Source organism: Salvelinus namaycush, chromosome 11, assembly GCF_016432855.1.
Source record: "Salvelinus namaycush isolate Seneca chromosome 11, SaNama_1.0, whole genome shotgun sequence".
Taxonomy (NCBI): Eukaryota; Metazoa; Chordata; class Actinopteri; order Salmoniformes; family Salmonidae; genus Salvelinus; species Salvelinus namaycush.
In genome coordinates, this window is record NC_052317.1 from 45,395,872 (window position 1) to 45,417,974 (window position 22,103).

Here is a 22,103-nt window from a genome sequence, read left to right on the forward strand (position 1 = left end):
CTGTTTACAGGCCTCCTGGGCCATATACAGCGTTCCTCACTGAGTTCCCTGAATTCCTATCAGACCTTGTAGTCATAGCAGATAATATTCTAATTTTTGGTGATTTTAATATTCATATGGAAAAGTCCACAGACCCACTCCAAAAGGCTTTTGGAGCCATCATCGACTCAGTGGGTTTTGTCCAACATGTCTCTGGACCTACTCACTGCCACAGTCATACTCTGGACCTAGTTTTGTCCCATGGAATAAATGTTGTGGATCTTAATGTTTTTCCTCATAATCCTGGACTATCGGACCACCATTTTATTACGTTTGCAATCGCAACAAATAATCTGCTCAGACCCCAACCAAGGAGCATCAAAAGTCGTGCTATAAATTCTCAGACAACACAAAGATTCCTTGATGCCCTTCCAGACTCCTTCTGCCTACCCAAGGACGTCAGAGGACAAAAATTAGCTAACCACCTAACTGAGGAACTCAATTTAACCGTGCGCAATACCCTAGATGCAGTTGCACCGCTAAAAACATTTGTCATAAGAAACTAGCTCCCTGGTATACAGAAAATACCCGAGCTCTGAAGCAAGCTTCCAGAAAATTGGAACGGAAATGGCGCCACACCAAACTGGAAGTCTTCCGACTAGCTTGGAAAGACAGTACCGTGCAGTATCGAAGAGCCCTCACTGCTGCTCGATCATCCTACTTTTCCAACTTAATTGAGGAAAATAAGAACAATCCAAAATTTCTTTTTGATACTGTTGCAAAGCTAACTAAAAAGCAGCATTCCCCCAGTGAGGATGGCTTTCACTTCAGCAGTAATAAATTCATGAACTTCTTTGAGGAAAAGATCATGATCATTAGAAAGCAAATTACGGACTCCTCTTTAAATCTGCGTATTCCTCCAAAGCTTAGCTGTCCTGAGTCTGCACAACTCTGCCAGGACCTAGGATCAAGAGAGACACTTAAGTGTTTTAGTACTATTGACTCTTGACACAATGATGAAAATAATCATGGCCTCTAAACCTTCAAGCTGCATACTGGATCCTATTCCAACTAAACTACTGAAAGAGCTGCTTCATGTGCTTGGCCCTCCTATGTTGAACATAATAAACGGCTCTCTATCCACCGGATGTGTACCAAACTCACTAAAAGTGGCAGTAATAAAGCCTCTCTTGAAAAAGCCAAACCTTGACCCAGAAAATATAAAAACTATCGGCCTATATCGAATCTTCCATTCCTCTCAAAAATTTTAGAAAAAGCTGTTGCGCAGCAACTCACTGCCTTCCTGAAGACAAACAATGTATACGAAATGCTTCAGTCTGGTTTTAGACCCCATCATAGCACTGAGACTGCACTTGTGAAGGTGGTAAATTACCTTTTAATGGCGTCAGACCGAGGCTCTGCATCTGTCCTCGTGCTACTAGACCTTAGTGCTGCCTTTGATACCATCGATCATCACATTCTTTTGGAGAGATTGGAAACCCAAATTGGTCTACACGGACAAGTTCTGGCCTGGTTTAGATCTTATCTGTCGGAAAGATATCAGTTTGTCTCTGTGAATGGTTTGTCCTCTGACAAATCAACTGTACATTTCGGTGTTCCTCAAGGTTCCGTTTTAGGACCGCTATTGTTTTCACTATATATTTTACCTCTTGGGGATGTCATTCGAAAACATAATGTTAACTTTCACTGCTATGCGGATGACACACAGCTGTACATTTCAATGAAACATGGTGAAGCCCCAAAATTGCCCTCGCTAGAAGCCTGTGTTTCAGACATAAGGAAGTGGATGGCTGAAAACGTTCTACTTTTAAACTCGGACAAAACAGAGATGCTTGTTCTAGGTCCCAAGAAACAAAGAGATATTCTGTTAAATCTGACAATTAATCTTGATGGTTGTAAAGTCGTCTCAAATAAACCTGTGAAGGACCTCGGCGTTACTCTGGACCCTGATCTCTCTTTTGACGAACAAATCAAGACTGTTTCAAGGACAGCTTTTTTCTATCTACGTAACATTGCAAAAATCTGAAATTTTCTGTCCAAAAATGATGCAGAAAAATTAATCCATGCTTTTGTTACTTCTAGGATAGACTACTGCAATGCTCTACTTTCCGGCTACCCGGATAAAGCACTAAATAAACTTCAGTTAGTGCTAAATACGGCTGCTAGAATCCTGACTAGAACCAAGAAATTTGATCATATTACTCCAGTGCTAGCTTCCCTACACTCGCTTCCTGTTAAGGCAAGGGCTGATTTCAAGGTTTTACTGTTAACCTATAAAGCGTTACATGGGCTTGCTCCTACCTATCTTTCCGAGTTGGTCCTGCCGTACATATCTACACGTGCGCTACGGTCACAAGACGCAGGCCTCCTAATTGTCCCTAGAATTTCTAAGCAAACAGCTGGAGGCAGGGCTTTCTCCTATAGATCTCCATTTTTATGGAATAGTCTGCCTACCCATGTGAGAGACGCAGACTCGGTCTCAACCTTTAAGTCTTTACTGAAGACTTATCTCTTCAGTAGGTCATATGATTGAGTGTAGTCTGGCCCAGGAGTGTGAAGGTGAACGGAAAGGCTCTGGAGCAACGAACCGCCCTTGCTGTCTCTGCCTGGCCGGTTCCCCTCTCTCCACTGGGATTCTCTGCCTCTAACCCTATTACAGGGGCTGAGTCACTGGCTTACTGGTGCTCTTTCATGCCGTCCCTAGGATTGGTGCGTCACTTGAGTGGGTTGAGTTACTGACGTGATCTTCCTGTCTGGGTTGGCGCCCCCCTTGGTTTGTGCTGTGGTGGAGATCTTTGTGGGCTATACTCGGCCTTGTTTCAGGATGGTAAGTTGGTGGTTGAAGGTATCCCTCTAGTGGTGCGGGGGCTGTGCTTTGGCAAAGTGGGTGGGGTTATATACTTCCTGTTTGGCCCTGTCCGGGGGTATCATCGGATGGGGCCACAGTGTCTCCTGACCCCTCCTGTCTCAGCCTCCAGTAGTTTATGTGTCGGGGGGCTAGGGTCAGTTTGTTATATCTGGAGTACTTCTCCTGTCTTATCCGGTGTCCTGTGTGAATTTAAGTATGCTCTCTCTAATTCTCTCCTTCTCTCTTTCTTTCTCTCTCTCGGAGGACCTGAGCCCTAGGACCATGCGTCAGGACTACCGGGCATGATGACTCCTTGCTGTCCCCAGTCCACCTGGCCTTGCTGCTGTTCCAGTTTCAACTGTTCTGCCTGCGGCTATGGAACCCTGACCTGTCCACCGGACGTGCTACCTGTCCCAGACCTGCTGTTTTCAACTCTCTAGAGACCGCAGGAGCGGTAGAGATACTCTTAATGATCGGCTATGAAAAGCCAACTGACATTTACTCCTGATTATTATTTGACCATGCTGGTCATTTATGAACATTTGAACATCTTGGCCATGTTCTGTTATAATCTCCACCCGGCACAGCCAGAAGAGGACTGGCCACCCCTCATAGCCTGGTTCCTCTCTAGGTTTCTTCCTAGGTTTTGGCCTTTCTAGGGAGTTTTTCCTAGTTCGAGTGAAGACATCTTTTTGAATGTTAAATGACGATACAGAGGTATTGATGCGAGTAACCAGTCTTATTCAGTACATTGCAATTATATCCGGGTATCTCGAGCACACCGGTAAAAAAACACTGGAGTCACAGTAATTAACATTTACCAACAGATGGCATCACCCCCCCCCTCTTCAATCCATTTTGCTCTTGACTCTTGTCCACCCTTTGCCAGATCTGTGTAAAGCTGTTCTAATTCTAGTTGTAAAGACTTGAACACAGACTCCTCTTCTTCAGATAGATTATCTTTCTTTAGAAAACTGTCAAGCTTGCTCATCATCTCCTTTTCTCTATGGTTCTTTAATTACATCAGCTCTTTGGCGCCTTTAATGGCTACCACTGACTTGATATTTGAAAAATTCCCATCTACTTCCATGACCCAAGTCTTTTCTTGCAAAAATATCTTTAGCTTAATGATTTGATGTTTTCAATGAGAGTAGTATCTTTAAAGCTCTACCACTTCTCTCTCCCGGAGATATAGGCAGATAGTTCTGAGTGTTTTCTATCTAATAGTAATAATAATATGCATATTGTATGATCTAGAAAAGAGTACGAGGCCGTTTCATTTGGGCACGATTTTTTCCAAAGTGAAAACAGCGCCCCCCTATTGACAAGAAGTCTTAAGAAGTGTGTTGTTTAATTTCCAATATCCTTGAGTACTTTTTGACTTTTTAGTAGCTTGTAAATTCAGGGAAATCAAGTGAGAGGGAGCCAAGATGGCGTTGCTGTGAGAGGGAGTGTTTTCTCACTCTTCAAAACAACATTGAGGGTTAGGTGGTTAACAGTCAAATATTGGCTATTAATATTGAAAGAAACTAACTATAACTTGTTTTATGGACATGGGATAAGTTTAGAGTTATTTTTTGTCAAGTTGAATGGGAAGAACACGACAGAAAGACAAGAGTAGGCGAAATATCCAAGTCTCACAAAAAACGGCAGACATGCTAGCTAGCCACAACGAAAACCAGAGCCACATGGATACACAAGAAGCCGCGAACTCAAGCAAGAGAAAGAACAAAACTGACCAGGATGAAATCCTTGCAACCTCTTTACCTCAGACCCCAATTAAAAATCCACAGATGAAAAAAGTAAAAAACGACATTTCCATGTCTGAACTTTTCTCTGCAATCCAGTCCCTGTCTACTAAGCAAGACGCCACGTTCTCCAAAGTGTCTACTAAACAAGACGCCACGTTCTCCAAAGTGTCTACTAAACAAGACGCCACGTTCTCCAAAGTGTCTACTAAGCAAGACGCCACGTTCTCCAAAGTGTCTACTAAACAAGACGCCACGTTCTCCAAAGTGTTTACTAAGCAAGACGCCACGTTCTCGAAAGTGTCTACTAAACAAGACGCCACGTTCTCCAAAGTGTCTACTAAACAAGACGCCACGTTCTCCAAAGTGTCTACTAAACAAGACGCCACGTTCTCCAAAGTGTCTACTAAACAAGACGCCACGTTCTCCAAAGTGTCTACTAAACAAGACGCCACGTTCTCCAAAGTGTCTACTAAACAAGACGCCACGTTCTCCAAAGTGTCTACAAAACAAGACGGCACGTTCTCCAAAGTGTCTACTAAACAAGACGCCACGTTCTCCAAAGTGTCTACTAAACAAGACGCCACGTTCTCCAAAGTGTCTACTAAACAAGACGCCACGTTCTCCAAAGTGTCCATCATAGAGCTGGCTACCGAAGAAACATCAAAGAAGATCGATAATTTGTCAGAAACTGTCAATCAACTACACAAAATTGTGAGCGAGAACAAGGAAAAGATAACAGATGGCATCACTGTGCCAACATCCTCCCGAGTTGCAAGATTGGATCCCCCGAGGTGACATCAGACAGTATTGAAATCAGACATGTGCATTCGGAAAAGATGTACATTTTCTGTTAATTTACAGCCTTTTTCTAAAATGGATTAAGTTGTTTTTCCCCCTCGTCAATCTAAACACAATACCCCATAATGACAAAGCAAAAACAGGTTTTTATACATTTTTGCGGCTTTCGTTAAAAATAAAAAACGGGAAAATAACATTTACTTAAGTATTCAGACCCTTTAGTCAGTATTTTGTTGAAGCACCTTTGACAGCGATTACAGCCTCGTCTTCTTGGGTATGACGCTACAAGCTTGGTACACCTGTATTTGGGGAGTTTCCCATTCTTCTCTGCAGATCCTCTCAAGCTCTGTCAGGTTGGATGGGGAGCGTCGCTGCACAGCTATTTTCAGGTCTCTCCAGAGATGTTCGATCGGGTTCAAGTCCGGGCTCTGGCTGGGCCACTCAAGGACATTCAGAGACTTGTCCCGAAGCCACTCCTGCGTTGTCTTGGCTGTGTGCTTAGGGCTGTTGTCCTGTTGGAAGGTAAACCTTGGCCCCAGTTTACCTTGGCCCCAGTTTACAAAGATGCTCCGTTCATCTTTGCCTCGATCCTGACTAGTCTACCTGTCCCTGCCGCTGAAAAACCATTTGCCTTTTGGCAAACTCCAAGCAGGCTGTCATGTGCCTTTTACTGAGGAGTGGCTTCCGTCTGGCCACTCTACCATAAAGGCCTGATTGGTGGAGTGCTGCAGAGATGGTTGTTCTGGAAGGTTCTCCCATCTCCACAGAGGAACTCTAGAGCTCTGTTAGAGTGACCATCGGGTTCTTGGTCACCTCCCTGACCAAGGCCCTTCTCCCCCGATTGCTCAATTGGCCAGGCGGCCAGCTCTAGGAAGAGTCTTGGTGTTTCCAAACTTCTTCTATATAAGAATGGAGGCCATTGTGTTCTTGGGGACATTCAATGCTGCGGACATTTTTTGGTAGCCTTCTCCAGATCTGTGCCTCGACACAATCCTCTTTGAGCTCCATGGACAATTCCTTTGACCTCATGACTTGTTTTTTTGCTCTGACATGCATTGTCAACTGTGGGACCTCATATATACAGGTGTATGCCTTTCCAAATCATGTCCAATCAATTTAATTTACCACAGGTTTACTCCAATCAAGTTGTAGAAACATTTCAAGGATGATCAATGGAAACAGGATGCACCTGAGCTGAATTTCGAATCTCATAGGAACGGGTCTGAATACTTATGTCAATAAGGTATTTGATTTAAAAAATGTAATACATTTGCAAAAATGTCTTAAAACCTGTTTTTGCTTTTGTCATGTGGTGTCGTGTCTTTGGCTATGCCGGATTAAGTGATATGACATGCTATTCTATAAAATCCTTTCTCTGTTATTAATATTACCTGATTGAGCTAATCATGTTAATGTAATTAACTAGAAAGTCGGGGCACCACGGAAGAATATTTATAGAGCAGTTATCTTCCGAATAAACTCTGAAAGACCTAGTAATATTTTACATCAATAGCAGTCAATATTAATCGTCACCTTATTTCAGTCTCATCTGAAAGTTGTAAATTCTTGGTTATCTTCACGAACCCCGGCTAACAAGTTGAATCAGCAATATAAAATTGGGTTTAATTATTTATTTACTAAATACCTAACTAATCACACAGAATTACATATACACAGAATTAATCATACCTTGATTACAAATTACGTCATAAAGGAAAACGTCCCTAGCGGACGGAACAGATATGACAGCTGGTTACCCAAAGGAAAGGGGGCTGGGTTTGAGTGAAAGAGCGGGAAGACTGAAGAACAAAGGGAGAAGCGATGTCTCTATCGGGCCGTAGGCAACTACTCTATCGTAAATACAGAATCTTATGCATTCTAAATTACCGTCCAATTGGAAAAGGAAAATGCAATAAATATTTACTCTGAGCGGTAGGTTGGTGGTAGATGAAAGGCCGTGTTGCCCAACAGAGTCCTTTGAAGAATGTCTCTGGTGGTAAATTGGATACGTTGCAGTAACGTCGTTGTGTGGTAGACGGGATACTCTCTGTTCTTTCCTAGCCCACGTTTGCAGCTGCTGTTGCTAACTCAACGGCTAGGAGGTATCACTTCTGTAGTGAATAAGAGTTCAAAGTTCATACCATTCGCAACCAAAGCTCACGCTGAGGTTGGCTTCATTCTGTAGTTATTATCTGAACCCTTCTGACATCGGATCGTCATCCTAATGTACCCTGAACAGAAAGTTATATTGTCAAGGCTTTATATAGGAAGGGAAAGGAGGGCGTGTTTCATCGTTTATAACCAATGTCTCTTCACGTGGGCGGGCCACTGAGTCGGGCCTAATTCACTCATGAAAACCCAATTCTCACATTTTAGAAGCTAAAATCACATTTCATCCCCTCCCAAATAATTTCATATTCAAACATTTAAATTGCACAACAATTCCATGTGAATCTGATAACTATAATGTGTAGACTTTCCACTGTAGAGTTTGTCATCCTATCATTGATGAGAATGTCTCAGATGACAACCGAACTGACATCATATTCATTAAGTACCAACGCATATGTTCAACTGGTTGGATTCCCAAAATATGGTTAATTTCCCCCCAACTTCTGATGTTCCCAGAATCTCTGTTTAACAAAGGCTATTCAAGAGTCCCTCTGTAGAGTCAAGAGAGAGGGAAGGGAGAAAGGTATTTATGGGGGGGGGGGTCATAAACCTTACCCACAGGCCAACGTCATGACATGGTATTGTGTGTAGATTGAGAAGGGGAAACAATGATTTAATCAATTTGAGAATAAGGCTGTAACGTAACAAAATATGGAAAAAGTTAAGGGGTCTGAATACTTTCCGAATGCACTGTATGATAGACGTTTTAGCAATCTTAAAGTCGTATTCCTATTAACTTCCAGTGTAGTGGGAGCGACTTTGTCACGATACTACATAATAACGGACTTCTGCCTGCTTGAACGCCAATAACACAGATACACATGAAAACCCAGAGAATCGATAGAACATCACTCAGAGATGCACAAAAACAATATAACATTCAAAATGAGTGAACCTTTCCTTTAATTGTGATGCTTGTTATGTGATCTGCTCACCCGGAGGTTAGACTGAAAAACAGCTTCTATCTCAAGGCCATTAGACTGTTAAATAGCCCTCACTAGCCGGCTTCCACCAGGTTACTCAACCCTGCACCTTAGAGGCTGCTGCCCCATATACATAGACATGGAATCACTACTCACTTTAATAATGGAACACTAGTCACTTTAATAATGTTTACATACTGCTTTACCTATCAGATAATCTTCTCTATCAGGTAGGAAGGTAAGACCCAGATGCAGACCACGTCGAAATAACAATAGTTTTAAAGATCTAACAGGGGCAGGCAATAGACAGGTCAAGACAAGCAGGGGTCAGTAAACCAGAGGTGAGGCAACGGTACCGGACGGCAGGCAGGCTCAGGGTAAGCAGAGGTCAAAAATCCAGCTGGGGGCAAAGGTACAGGTCGGTAGGCAGGCTCAGGGTCAGGCAGAGTGGTCAGGCAGGCAGGCTCGGAGTCAGGACAGGCAATGGTCAAAACCAGGAGGACGAGAAAAGAAAGACTGGGGGGGAAAAAGCAGGAGCTGAGAAACAAACCGCTGCTTGACTTGACAAACAAGACGAACTGGCACAGACAGACAGAGAACACAGGTATAAATACACAGGGGCTAATGGAGAAGATGGGCGACACCTGGAGGGGGGTGGAGACAATCACAAAGACAGGTGAAACAGATCAGGGTGTGACAATCTCATATGTATATACTGTCTTCTATTCTGGAAGAGAAAGAGCATTACAACTATTGCAGACGGTTACATCAATAATACTTTTGCCACATTCGCACAGTTGAGGGAAGTTCGTACGAACTCCATCTGAGGACAAAAACCCGAATACATCATCTGTACAAAAACATTGGTTACTATGCCTAACAATAATGGTTGCTATGCATACTACTGTAACAGTATTGCTTCCGTCCCTCTCCTCGTCCCTACCTGGCCTCGAACCAGGGACCCTCTGCACACATCAACAACAGCCACCCTCGAAGCATCGTTACCCATCGTACCACAAAAGCCACGGCCCTTGCAGAGCAAGGGGAACAACTACTTCGGGTCTCAGAGCGAGTGACGTCACCCGATTGAAACGCTATTAGCGCGCACCACCGCTAACTAGCTAGCCATTTCACATCGGTTACACTCACCACCCTTTTGACCTCCTCCTTTTCCGCAGCAACCAGTGATCCGGGTCACGGCACCAATGTAGCAGTATTGCTTCCTTCCATTTCACATCAGTTACACTACCTAGTAACGTCTTATCACTTAGCCAAGCTACAAACTCTGCAGTTGGAAGGTCTATGTTTACATATACTTGCTATTGCTATTTAATTGGATATATCCATGATAATAGTTGTTGCATGATTTCTCCTGGTTCCAGAAAAGGTCAAGTTTAGCCCAGGGTTAACAAATGCTTGTGGGAACACAGGCTAAGCTAGCCAAGGGCCAGACTAGCCTGGGGGCTAAGAACAATTCAGTGTGAAAAAGCCTTTAGTAATTCCTTGCTTTTCTAAAGTCTACCAACCTTGCCAGCAGGAATGCCAGCTGAGATAGCTATTCTAACTTGATTGATAGGCTGAAATGGTAGCTAGTTATGAGGTCGGGAGGTTGGGCACCTATCTGGGCTAGTTAAAGCCAACTTCATAGAATTGCTAGGTTGCTAGTAGTATTACAGATAAACAATAACAACATCAACATTCAAACGTATACAGTACCAGTAAAAAATGTTTGGACACACCTACTTATTCAAAGCTTTAGTTTTTACTATTTTCTACATTGACCAAGCAGAGTGATGCATCAGATGACCTGGCCTCCACAATCAACCGACCTTAACCCATTTGAGATGGTTTGGGATGAGTTGGACCGCAGAGGGAAGGAAAAGCAGCCAACAAGTGCTCAGCATATGTGGGAACTCCTTCAAGACTGTTGCAAAAGCATTCCTCATGAAGCTGGTTGAGAGAATGCCAAGAGTGTGCAAAGCTGTCATGAAGAATCTCAAATATAAAATATATATAGATTTGTTTAACACTTTTTTAGTTACTACATGATTCCTTATGTGTTATTTCATAGTTTTGATGTCTTCACTATTATTTTACAATGTAGAAAATAGTAAAAATAAAGAACAACCCTGGAATGAGTAGGTGTCCAAACTTCTGACTGGTACTGTATATAAGATTATATATATATATATATATAATTTTTTTTTAAAGAGGACAAATCTGAGGGGGCACGTGCCCCTGTGCCCCATATCGGCATGCTACTGTCTCATATTCCTGATCAGTGTAAATTACCTTGAACCAAGGTGGAATAGACGTTGAATTGATGTAAAAGCTATGGGCAGTGAAAAAGTGATGGGCAGCAGGCTGGGGGTAGAAATGGGTATGTTGGCTTGGGGGCAAAAAGGGTTAGGGTAGCTGGGGGGTAAAAAAGGTTAGGGTAGCTGGGGGGTAAAAAAGGGTTAGGGTAGCTGGGGTGCAAAAAGGGTTAGGGTGGCTGGGGGGCAAAAAGGGTTAGGGTAGCTGGGGTGCAAAAAGGGTTAGGGTGGCTGGGGGGCAAAAAGGGTTAGGGTAGCTGGGGGGTAAAAAAGGTTAGGGTAGCTGGGGGGCAAAAAGGGTTAGGGTAGCTGGGGGGCAAAAAGGGTTAGGGTAGCTGGGGGGTAAACATGGTTAGGGTAGCTGGGGGGTAAAAAAGGTTAGGGTAGCTGGGGGGCAAAAAGGGTTAGGGTAGCTGGGGGGCAAAAAAGGGTAGGGTAGCTGGGGGGTAAAAAGGGTTAGGGTAGCTGGGGGGTAAAAAGGGTTAGGGTAGCTGGGGGGTAAAAAAGGTTAGGGTAGCTGGGGGGTAAAAAAGGGTTAGGGTAGCTGGGGGGTAAACATGGTTAGGGTAGCTGGGGGGTAAAAAAGGGTTAGGGTAGCTGGGGGGTAAAAAAGGGTTAGGGTAGCTGGGGGGTAAAAAGGGTTAGGGTAGCTGGGGGGTAAAAAAGGTTAGGGTAGCTGGGGGGTAAACATGGTTAGGGTAGCTGGGGGGTAAAAAAGGGTTAGGGTAGCTGGGGGGTAAAAAGGGTTAGGGTAGCTGGGGGGTAAAAAAGGTTAGGGTAGCTGGGGGGTAAACATGGTTAGGGTAGCTGGGGGGTAAAAAAGGGTTAGGGTAGCTGGGGGGTAAACATGGTTAGGGTAGCTGGGGGGTAAACATGGTTAGGGTAGCTGGGGGGTAAAAAGGGTTAGGGTGGCTGGGGGGTAAAAAGGGTTAGGGTAGCTGGGGGGTAAAAAGGGTTAGGGTAGCTGGGGGGTAAAAAGGGTTAGGGTAGCTGGGGGGTAAAAAGGGTTAGGGTAGCTGGGGGGTAAAAAGGGTTAGGGTAGCTGGGGGGTAAAAAAGGTTAGGGTAGCTGGGGGGTAAAAAGGGTTAGGGTAGCTGGGGTGCAAAAAGGGTTAGGGTAGTTGGGGGGCAAAAAGGGTTAGGGTAGCTGGGGGGCAAAAAGGGTTAGGGTGGCTGGGGGGTAAAAAGGGTTAGGGTGGCTGGGGGGTAAACATGGTTAGGGTAGCTGGGGGGTAAAAAGGGTTAGGGTAGCTGGGGGGTAAAAAGGGTTAGGGTAGCTGGGGGGTAAAAAGGGTTAGGGTGGCTGGGGGGTAAAAAGGGTTAGGGTGGCTGGGGGGTAAAAAGGGTTAGGGTAGCTGGGGGGTAAAAAGGGTTAGGGTAGCTGGGGGGTAAAAAGGGTTAGGGTAGCTGGGGGGTAAAAAGGGTTAGGGTAGCTGGGGGGTAAAAAGGGTTAGGGTGGCTGGGGGGTAAAAAGGGTTAGGGTAGCTGGGGGCAAAAAGGGTTAGGGTAACTGGGGGGCAAAAAGGGTTAGGGTAGCTGGGGGGGGAAAAGGGTTAGGGTAGCTGGGGGGGGGAAAGGGTTAGGGTAGCTGGGGGGGGGAAAGGGTTAGGGTAGCTGGGGGGCAAAAAGGGTTAGGGCTCAATTCAACCCACTGTAGCTGATTCAGACAGGGCTCAACCCACTGTAGCCGATTCAGACAGGGCTCAACCCACTGTAGCCGATTCAGACAGGGCCCAACCCACTGTAGCCGATTCAGACAGGGCTCAACCCACTGTTGCCGATTCAGACAGGGCTCAACCCACTGTAGCCGATTCAGACAGGGCTCAACCCACTGTTGCCGATTCAGACAGGGCTCAACCCACTGTAGCCGATTCAGACAGGGCTCAACCCACTGTTGCCGATTCAGACAGGGCTCAACCCACTGTAGCCGATTCAGACAGGGCTCAACCCACTGTAGCCGATTCAGACAGGGCCCAACCCACTGTAGCCGATTCAGACAGGGCTCAACCCACTGTAGCCGATTCAGACAGGGCTCAACCCACTGTTGCCGATTCAGACAGGGCTCAACCCACTGTAGCCGATTCAGACAGGGCTCAACCCACTGTAGCCGATTCAGACAGGGCTCAACCCACTGTAGCCGATTCAGACAGGGCTCAACCCACTGTAGCCGATTCAGACAGGGCTCAACCCACTGTAGCCGATTCAGACAGGGCTCAACCCACTGTAGCCGATTCAGACAGGGCTCAACCCACTGTAGCCGATTCAGACAGGGCTCAACCCACTGTAGCCGATTCAGACAGGGCTCAACCCACTGTAGCCGATTCAGACAGGGCTCAACCCACTGTAGCCGATTCAGACAGGGCTCAACCCACTGTAGCCGATTCAGACAGGGCTCAAACCACTGTAGCCGATTCAGACAGGGCTCAAACCACTGTAGCCGATTCAGACAGGGCTCAACCCACTGTAGCCGATTCAGACAGGGCTCAAACCACTGTAGCCGATTCAGACAGGGCTCAACCCACTGTAGCCGATTCAGACAGGGCTCAACCCACTGTAGCCGATTCAGACAGGGCTCAACCCACTGTAGCCGATTCAGACAGGGCTCAACCCACTGTAGCCGATTCAGACAGGGCTCAACCCACTGTAGCCGATTCAGACAGGGCTCAACCCACTGTAGCCGATTCAGACAGGGCTCAACCCACTGTAGCCGATTCAGACAGGGCTCAACCCACTGTAGCCGATTCAGACAGGGCTCAACCCACTGTAGCCGATTCAGACAGGGCTCAATCCACTGTAGCCGATTCAGACAGGGCTCAACCCACTGTAGCCGATTCAGACAGGGCTCAACCCACTGTAGCCGATTCAGACAGGGCTCAAACCACTGTAGCCAATTCAGACAGCGTCTGGTGAAGGTATGAGACCTCACAGCAGTTCACAACACATTGTAGAAGTGTATCGTATCACAGATGGAATCAGTTGGGTTCCCGAGTGACGCAGTGGTCTGAGGCACTGCATCTCAGTGCAAGAGGCATCACTATAGTACCTGGTTTGAATCCAGGCTGTATCACATCCGGCTGTGATTGGATGGTGCACATTTGCCCCAGCGTCGTCGTGGTTTGGCCGGTGTAGGCCGTCATTGTAAATGAGAATTTGTTCTTGACTGACTTGCCTATTTAAATGAAAGTTAAAAAAACAAACAAATTAAATATAGTGGACACTTGCACATGACCAGTGTTACATTCCTCAAAACTGCATATGAGAGAGTGAACATGAAGACATGGCTAAAGGTCAATCAGATTTGTGAACATGGTCCCTAGCTGTGTGTTGCCGCTTTCCATGTTGTCTGTTGTCTGTAGCTTGTGAGGTGTGGAAACACTTTTGTTGCTTTTATGGATTTTGTCTTGTTGCTTTTTTGTTCTGTGTTGCTCTGTCTGTATGCTACGTCTTGCTTGTTCTATGTTGCTCTGCATTTGCTCACTGCTCAACGATTGTCTGTATTGTAATTGTTTTTAAATAACCTGCCCAGGGACTGCGGTTGAAAATGAGCCCGGATGGCTAAAACCGTCACTTTTACTGAAACGTTGATTAATGTGCAGCTGTCCCTGTAAAAATAAAAAATAAACTCAACTCAAACTCAAACTGGGTCATGGGTGAAAGCATTATGCACAGCAGACTACAGTAGCCTCCCACTGGGCACAGAGGTCAGTCACACCACTGGGTACAGATGTCAGTCACACCACTGGGTACAGATGTCAGTCACTTCAACATCTGCTTTTGATTTACATTTTGTTGAACACATGTGAATTAAATGTGAAATCAACCAACAAAATGGTCACCCGTCATTGGATTTAAAAAGTTGGGGTAAAAAAAAAGAAGAAGATTAAATTGCCTTACGTTGATGATTTTTTGCAAATTCAATAATTTTTGGGGGGGTTGAAATGACATGGAAACAACGTTTATTCAACCCGTTTTTGCCCAGTTGGCTGAAATCCAGACCTGTTTTGTGCTATGACTCCACTCGTTGTTCTCTGTGCCACTGCCAAACCACAGCATGACAAGGACTGGCCAGGGGTGGAATGTTAGCACAAACAGACTGGTACCCAGGCTAGACCTACAGATATGGGGGGAGACATAAATATGTACTGTAGATGCAAGCCTATGGGATTGTCCTTTGGATATTGTGTCTCTATTGGTAGACTGGGTGGGTGGAGAGAGAGCATACATTGGTAGACTGGGTGGGTGGAGCGTTAGCATACCTGATTATACAGTCTTAAGTCCTAGCGGAGTTGGCATGAACTGAGAGCATACATGTACCTGATTCTACAGAGTAAAACACACCCCTGTACTCGTAGGGTGTGCATCCTAAATAGCAGGGCCTGGTTAAAAAGTAGTGCACTATTCTAGGGAAAATAGGGTGTCATTGGGTACACGGCTATAGAGTGGGTTGGTGAACAGCTTGTACAGTGTTTACTCCAGTACACTGCTGCGTCCGTAGGGGAGTTGACAGGACTGAGTAAAGAGACCAAAAGGGTAGACTATAAGAGGAGGATATTGATGTTCACAGCTACTATATCAGCACAGCGTTGAGTGAGGTAAGTTATACCTGAATCTACATTTACCTGTATGGAGCCGTAACACATTCGGACGTAAACCACCGCTGCACTTGCCGCATTAGATATTTGGTTATTTCAAAAAAAAATGTTAGGATTCTATGGCTCCTTATCTCAAAGCTTCATGTTTCATTTCATTTCATTTCTGCTCTCTCTCATCAGTGGAGAATTAGTCAGTTCTACATCAGTGCAGAATTAGTCAGTTCTCTCATCCGTGGAGAATTAGTCAGTTCTACATCAGTGTAGTTTTAGTCAGTTCTACATCAGTGTAGATTTAGTCAGTTCTACATCAGTGGAGAATTAGTCAGTTCTACATCAGTGGAGAATTAGTCAGTTCTACATCCGTGTAGAATTAGTCAGTTCTACATCAGTGGAGATTTAGTCAGTTCTACATCAGTGGAGAATTAGTCAGTTCTACATCCGTGGAGAATTAGTCAGTTCTCTCATTAGTGTAGAAATAGTCAGTTCTACATCAGTGGAGAATTAGTCAGTTCTACATCAGTGGAGAATTAGTCAGTTCTACATCAGTGGAGAATTAGTCAGTTCTCTCATTAGTGTAGAAATAGTCAGTTCTACATCAGTGTAGAAATAGTCAGTTCTACGTCCGTGTAGAATTAGTCAGTTCTACATCAGTGTAGTTTTAGTCAGTTCTACATCAGTGTAGAATTAGTCAGTTCTACATCCGTGGAGAATTAGTCAGTTCTACATCAGTGGAGAATTAGTCAGTTCTACATCAGTGGAGAATTAGTCAGTTCTACATCAGTGTAGTTTTAGTCAGTTCTCTCATCAGTGTAGATTTAATCGGTTCTCTCATCAGTGGAGAATTAGTCAGTTCTACATCAGTGTAGAATTAGTCAGTTCTCTCATCAGTGGAGAATTAGTCAGTTCTCTCATCAGTGGAGAATTAGTCAGTTCTACATCAGTGTAGAATTAGTCAGTTCTACATCAGTGTAGTTTTAGTCAGTTCTACATCAGTGTAGTTTTAGTCAGTTCATGCTTCTCTGATCGATATTCTTCCGTTTCCATGTTGTTTTACGGCGTTTCCTCAACGGCTGGTTGCTTAGTCTTTTACCGTACTCTATTTCTTGGGTTTGGTTCTCAGTATGAGTCATGAAAGCTATTTTGTTCAAGATCAAAGTGTATGGAAACGTGATAGAAATGATTTTCATTAGTCAATAAAATGTGCCTGAGTCTGGTGGTTAGCCATCCAGATCCCATATACCACTGGGGATGTGGGTTCTAAGCCCATCTCAGCCATTCCTCTCTGTCTCCTTCTGTATATGTCTCCCCTCTACATTCTGACTATCACTGTTCATCAAACGATGAAATACAAAAAAGAATATACAGTCTGTTATTTCAAACAAAATGCAGTGAGCTGTATGTATGTCTCGCTGCACATCATAATCCACAAAAAGGGTTCACACAACATGGGTTTATCAAAGTATATTCGGGAGAAAAAAAACATTTCTCGCAATGTTTACAAATCACTGCCTGTTCCCTCTTCTCAGGTTCACACATAAAAACCAGCAAGATGAAGACGGTGATGTTGGCTGTGGCTCTGGCCCTGCTGTTGGCTAGTGGTGGGTCTGTCACTAATTAACTACTGAGAAAACACTTCTAACCCCTTCTGTACTGTGGTGCTGAGTAAGGCTCTGGAACGGTCTCATATGTAGCGTTCGTGACATGTCGGGAAACTAGAAAACTCGGGAATTTTCCAACTTGGTAATTCCTTGTAGAAAGATGATACCCCAGTTTCCCAGTTTGGAGAAGTATCAGAATCAACCAATAGGAAGCTCTACGCTATAACATATGTTTAATTTTATCTCAGAGGATCAGAGTTTTCCGACTTGTCATGAATGCAGCATTAGGGTGTTGCGAAATTCTGAAAACTTTTCTCAAACTCTCAGTGTGACTTCCCTCACTGCTTTTTACCTACCGAATCCTTCAACTGGACTATTTCTGAAAAACCTGGGAACTTTGCCAAACCTGCGGGAAGTAGGGGGGCTGAGGGCGCTGCCGTATATATTATTGGTTTCCCCCCCAAAAGTAGTGCACTGGGCATTTATTAGTATTAACGGACCGGTATAGACGTCTGTAGCGCGGGAAAAACATTTGTTTTTCAGCATCTCAGAACAGTATCTTGCAGAATTCAATAGTTGGAATTGTAAGAGTTGTTCCCCTCTCCCTTTCTCTGTGATTGACCGTCAGGTGTAAATAAGAATTTGTTCTTAACTGACTTGCCTAGTTAAATAAAGGTTAAATAAAATAAAAATCCAGACAGAACAAAACCCTGTCCTCAAACACTTATATCAAAAGTGATGTGATGTGGTGATGATGTGGTGATGTGATGTGATGATGTGGTGATGCGATGATGTGATGATGTGGTGATGTGGTGATGTGATGATGTGGTGATGTGATGATGTGATGATGTGGTGATGTGATGATGTGGTGATGTTATGATGTGGTGATGTGATGTGATGATGTGATGATGAGGTGATGATGTGGTGATGTGATGATGTGGTGATGTGATGATGTGGTGATGTTATGATGTGGTGATGTGGTGATGTGATGATGTGGTGATGATGTGGTGATGTGATGATGTGGTGATGATGTGATGATGTGATGATGATGTGGTGATGATGATGTGATGATGTGATGTGATGATGTGGTGATGTGATGATGTGATGATGTGGTGATGTGATGATGTGCTGATGATGTGATGTGGTGACGTGATGACGTGGTGATGTGATGATGTGGTGATGTGATGATGATGTGGTGATGATGTGGTGATGTGATGATGTGATGATGTGATGTGATGATGTGATGATGATGTGATGATGTGATGTGGTGATGTGATGATGATGTGGTGATGTGATGATGTGGTGATGATGTGATGTGGTGACGTGATGACGTGGTGATGTGGTGATGTGATGATGTGATGATGAGGTGATGTGATGATGTGGTGATGTGATGATGATGTGGTGATGATGTGATGATGTGATGTGATGATGTGATGATGATGTGATGATGATGTGATGATGTGATGAGGTGATGATGTGGTGATGTGATGATGTGGTGTGGTGATGATGTGGTGATATGTTGATGTTTTGATGTGGTGATGTGATGATGTGATGATGAGGTGATGTGATGATGTGGTGATGTGATGATGTGGTGATGTGATGATGATGTGGTGATGATGTGATGATGATGTGATGATGATGTGATGATGTGATGAGGTGATGATGTGGTGATGTGATGATGTGGTGTGGTGATGATGTGGTGATATGTTGATGTTTTGATGTGCCGTAGCTCAGTTGGTAGACCATGGTGCTTGCAATGCCAGAAAAGTGGGTTGGATTCCCGGGACCACCCATATTTAAAATCTATGCACACACATGTAATTCACTTTGGCTAAAAGTGTCTGCTAAGATGGTATAAATATGATGAGGCTCAGTGGGTAGAGCATGGCTCTTGCCATGTTAGGGTTGTGAGTTCGATTCCCCACAGGGGACCAATGTGAAAACGTATGCACTCACAACTCTAAATTGCTCTGGATAAGAGCATCTGCTAAAATAGAAAAGGAATGAATAGACCAACTCAGTTTTTCCACATAGAAATAAGTTGAATTTGCAAAGTATTTCAAGAAACTGGAAAGCACATCAAGCAAGTCTTTTTATATTCCACAAGTATTATCAGATCAACTGTTTAGTACAGATAATTATCAGACTCCAGTTACAGATGCTGGTAAAACATTCAAATACATTTAGATAAAATTTTGTCACAAAAGTTGTGCACTGGGCCTTGACTAGTCCTAGGGCTTGACTAGTAATTGGCCTTGACTAGTCCTGGGCCTTGACTAGTCCTGGGCCTTGACTAGTCCTGGTGCTTGACTAGTCCTGGTGCTTGACTAGTCCTGGTGCTTGACTAGTCCTGGTGCTTGACTAGTCCTGGGCCTTGACTAGTCCTGGAGCTTGACTAGTCGTGGAGCTTGACTAGTCGTGGGCCTTGACTAGTCCTGGGCCTTGACTAGTCCGGCATTAGCTTACCAATATATAGACATCTTCAGCGCTGGCAATTTTTTCTCTCTCCTGCATAGTAAAATAAAAAATCACACCTCCAAACTAGTTCCAGCGGCTTTGAACGTTGCAACCCTAGTATTTTACCCATGAGTCCCTGAACGATATGACTTCCATCTGGCCAATATACTATATATACTATATATACTGTAGTGTTGCTATTGCGTGATTATAATTCTGTGGTCCTAACACAATGCTGTGCTGTAGGTGTGTTCTACTGTTCCTATGACATTGCTATAACTGTGACGTCCTAACACAGCGCTGTGTTGTCTCCTAGGTGAAGCCTTGGACTGTCTGCGCTGTGTGCCAACTAAGGCAGGAAGAGACTGTGAGGTGACAGTAGAAACCTGCCCCCTAGAGAAGGACGGCTGTGCAGCTGCCAGGTTCCTCAGAGCACCATGTAAGTAATGTTACTGACCCAGGTTCAAGACCTGGGTCTTCAGACTATGTTAGCCCGCTGAGCTAAACACTAATTATTTAAAAATAGACTTGAAAAAGAGTAATGTTGATGCTAGATTACTTGAAAAACAGCATTGGATGTCATGTCCCACAAAGTTCTGTGCCAGTATTCACAAATTCTCAGAGTGGTGTAGATTTATATCATAATGAATAAGACTATATGGACTCACAATCAGCTCTCCTGCTCTAAGACGCTTTGTGGAACCTGCAACAAAAATATATATAAATATAATGCTGGTCTGTCCTGTTTTATTCTCAGAGGAGATGCAGGCCCTGGTTTGAATGATCAAGAATCAAAAGTTTTTAATACAGATTATAGTCAACCGTTAACACCTATCACATAGTAATTTAACATTGTTCTGTATTTTCTCTCTCAGTTGGCCATTTCCAGAGATGCATGGACCTGTCGGGCTGTAAGCTGTTCCAAACCAACGCTTACATCAACATGAAGTGCTGTGGCACTGACAAGTGCAACACATTCTAGAATCTATATACTGGTTCACGTTCTAGAATCTATATACTGGTTCACGTTCTAGAATCTATATACTGGTTCACATTCTAGAATCTATATACTGGTTCACATTCTAGACCAGGGGTATTCACATGCTTCCCTAGAGGTCTGGAGTACTGTTGGTTTTCTGTTCTACCTGGTAATTCATTGTTCCCACCTGGTGTCTAAATCAGTCACTGATTAGAAATGAAATAAATACAAAAACAGTGGAACTGGCTTTGAAGTCGAGATTTGGATTTAAGGGTTCTATCTACACCCATATTGCTCTAGTTTATAACATCCTGATTCAGTTCATTGAAGAGAGGAGGTAGAGCATCCACCAGGCAAACCATCACATCAACCACCAGAACATCAACCACAAGAACATCAACCATCACAACATCAACCATCACAACCATCACAACATCACATCAACAACTGTCACATCAACCATCACAACATCAACCATTACATCAACCATCACAACATCAACCATCACAACATCAATCATCACAACATCAACCACCAGAACATCAACCATCACAACATCAACCATCACAACATCAACCATCACAACATCAACCATCACAACATCAACCACCAGAACATCAACCATCACAACCATCACAACATCAACCATCACAACATCAACCATCACAACATCAACCACCAGAACATCAACCATCACCACATCAACCATCACCACATCAACCATCACCACATCAACCACCAGAACATCAACCATCACAACATCAACCATCACAACATCAACCATCACAACATCAACCATCACAACCATCACAACATCAACCATCACAACATCAAGCACCAGAACATCAACCATCACAACATCAACCACCAGAACATCAACCACCAGAACATCAACCATCACCACATCAACCATCACCACATCAACCATCACATCAACCATCACCACATCAACCACCAGAACATCAACCATCACAACATCAACCATCACAACATCAACCATCACAACATCAACCATCACAACATCAACCACCAGAACATCAACCATCACAACATCAACCATCACAACATCAACCATCACAACATCAACCATCACAACATCAACCATCACAACATCACATCAACAACTGTCACATCAGCCATCACAACATCAAGCATTACAACATCAACCATCACAACATCAACCATCACATCAACCATCACAACATCAACCACCAGAACATCAACCATCACAACATCAACCATCACAACATCAACCATCAACCATCACAACATCAACCACCAGAACATCAACCATCACAACATCAACCATCACAACATCAACCATCAACCATCACAACATCAACCATTACAACATCAACCATTACAACATCAACCATCACAACATCAACCATCACAACATCAACCATCACAACATTAACCATCACAACATTAACCATCACAACATTAACCATCACAACATCAACCATCACAACATCAACCATCACAACATTAACCATCACAACATTAACCATCACAACATTAACCATCACAACATTAACCATCACAACATTAACCATCACAACATTAACCATCACAACATCAACCATCACAACATCAACCATTACAACATCAACCATCACAACATCAACCATCACAACATCAACCATCACAACATCAACCATCACAACATCA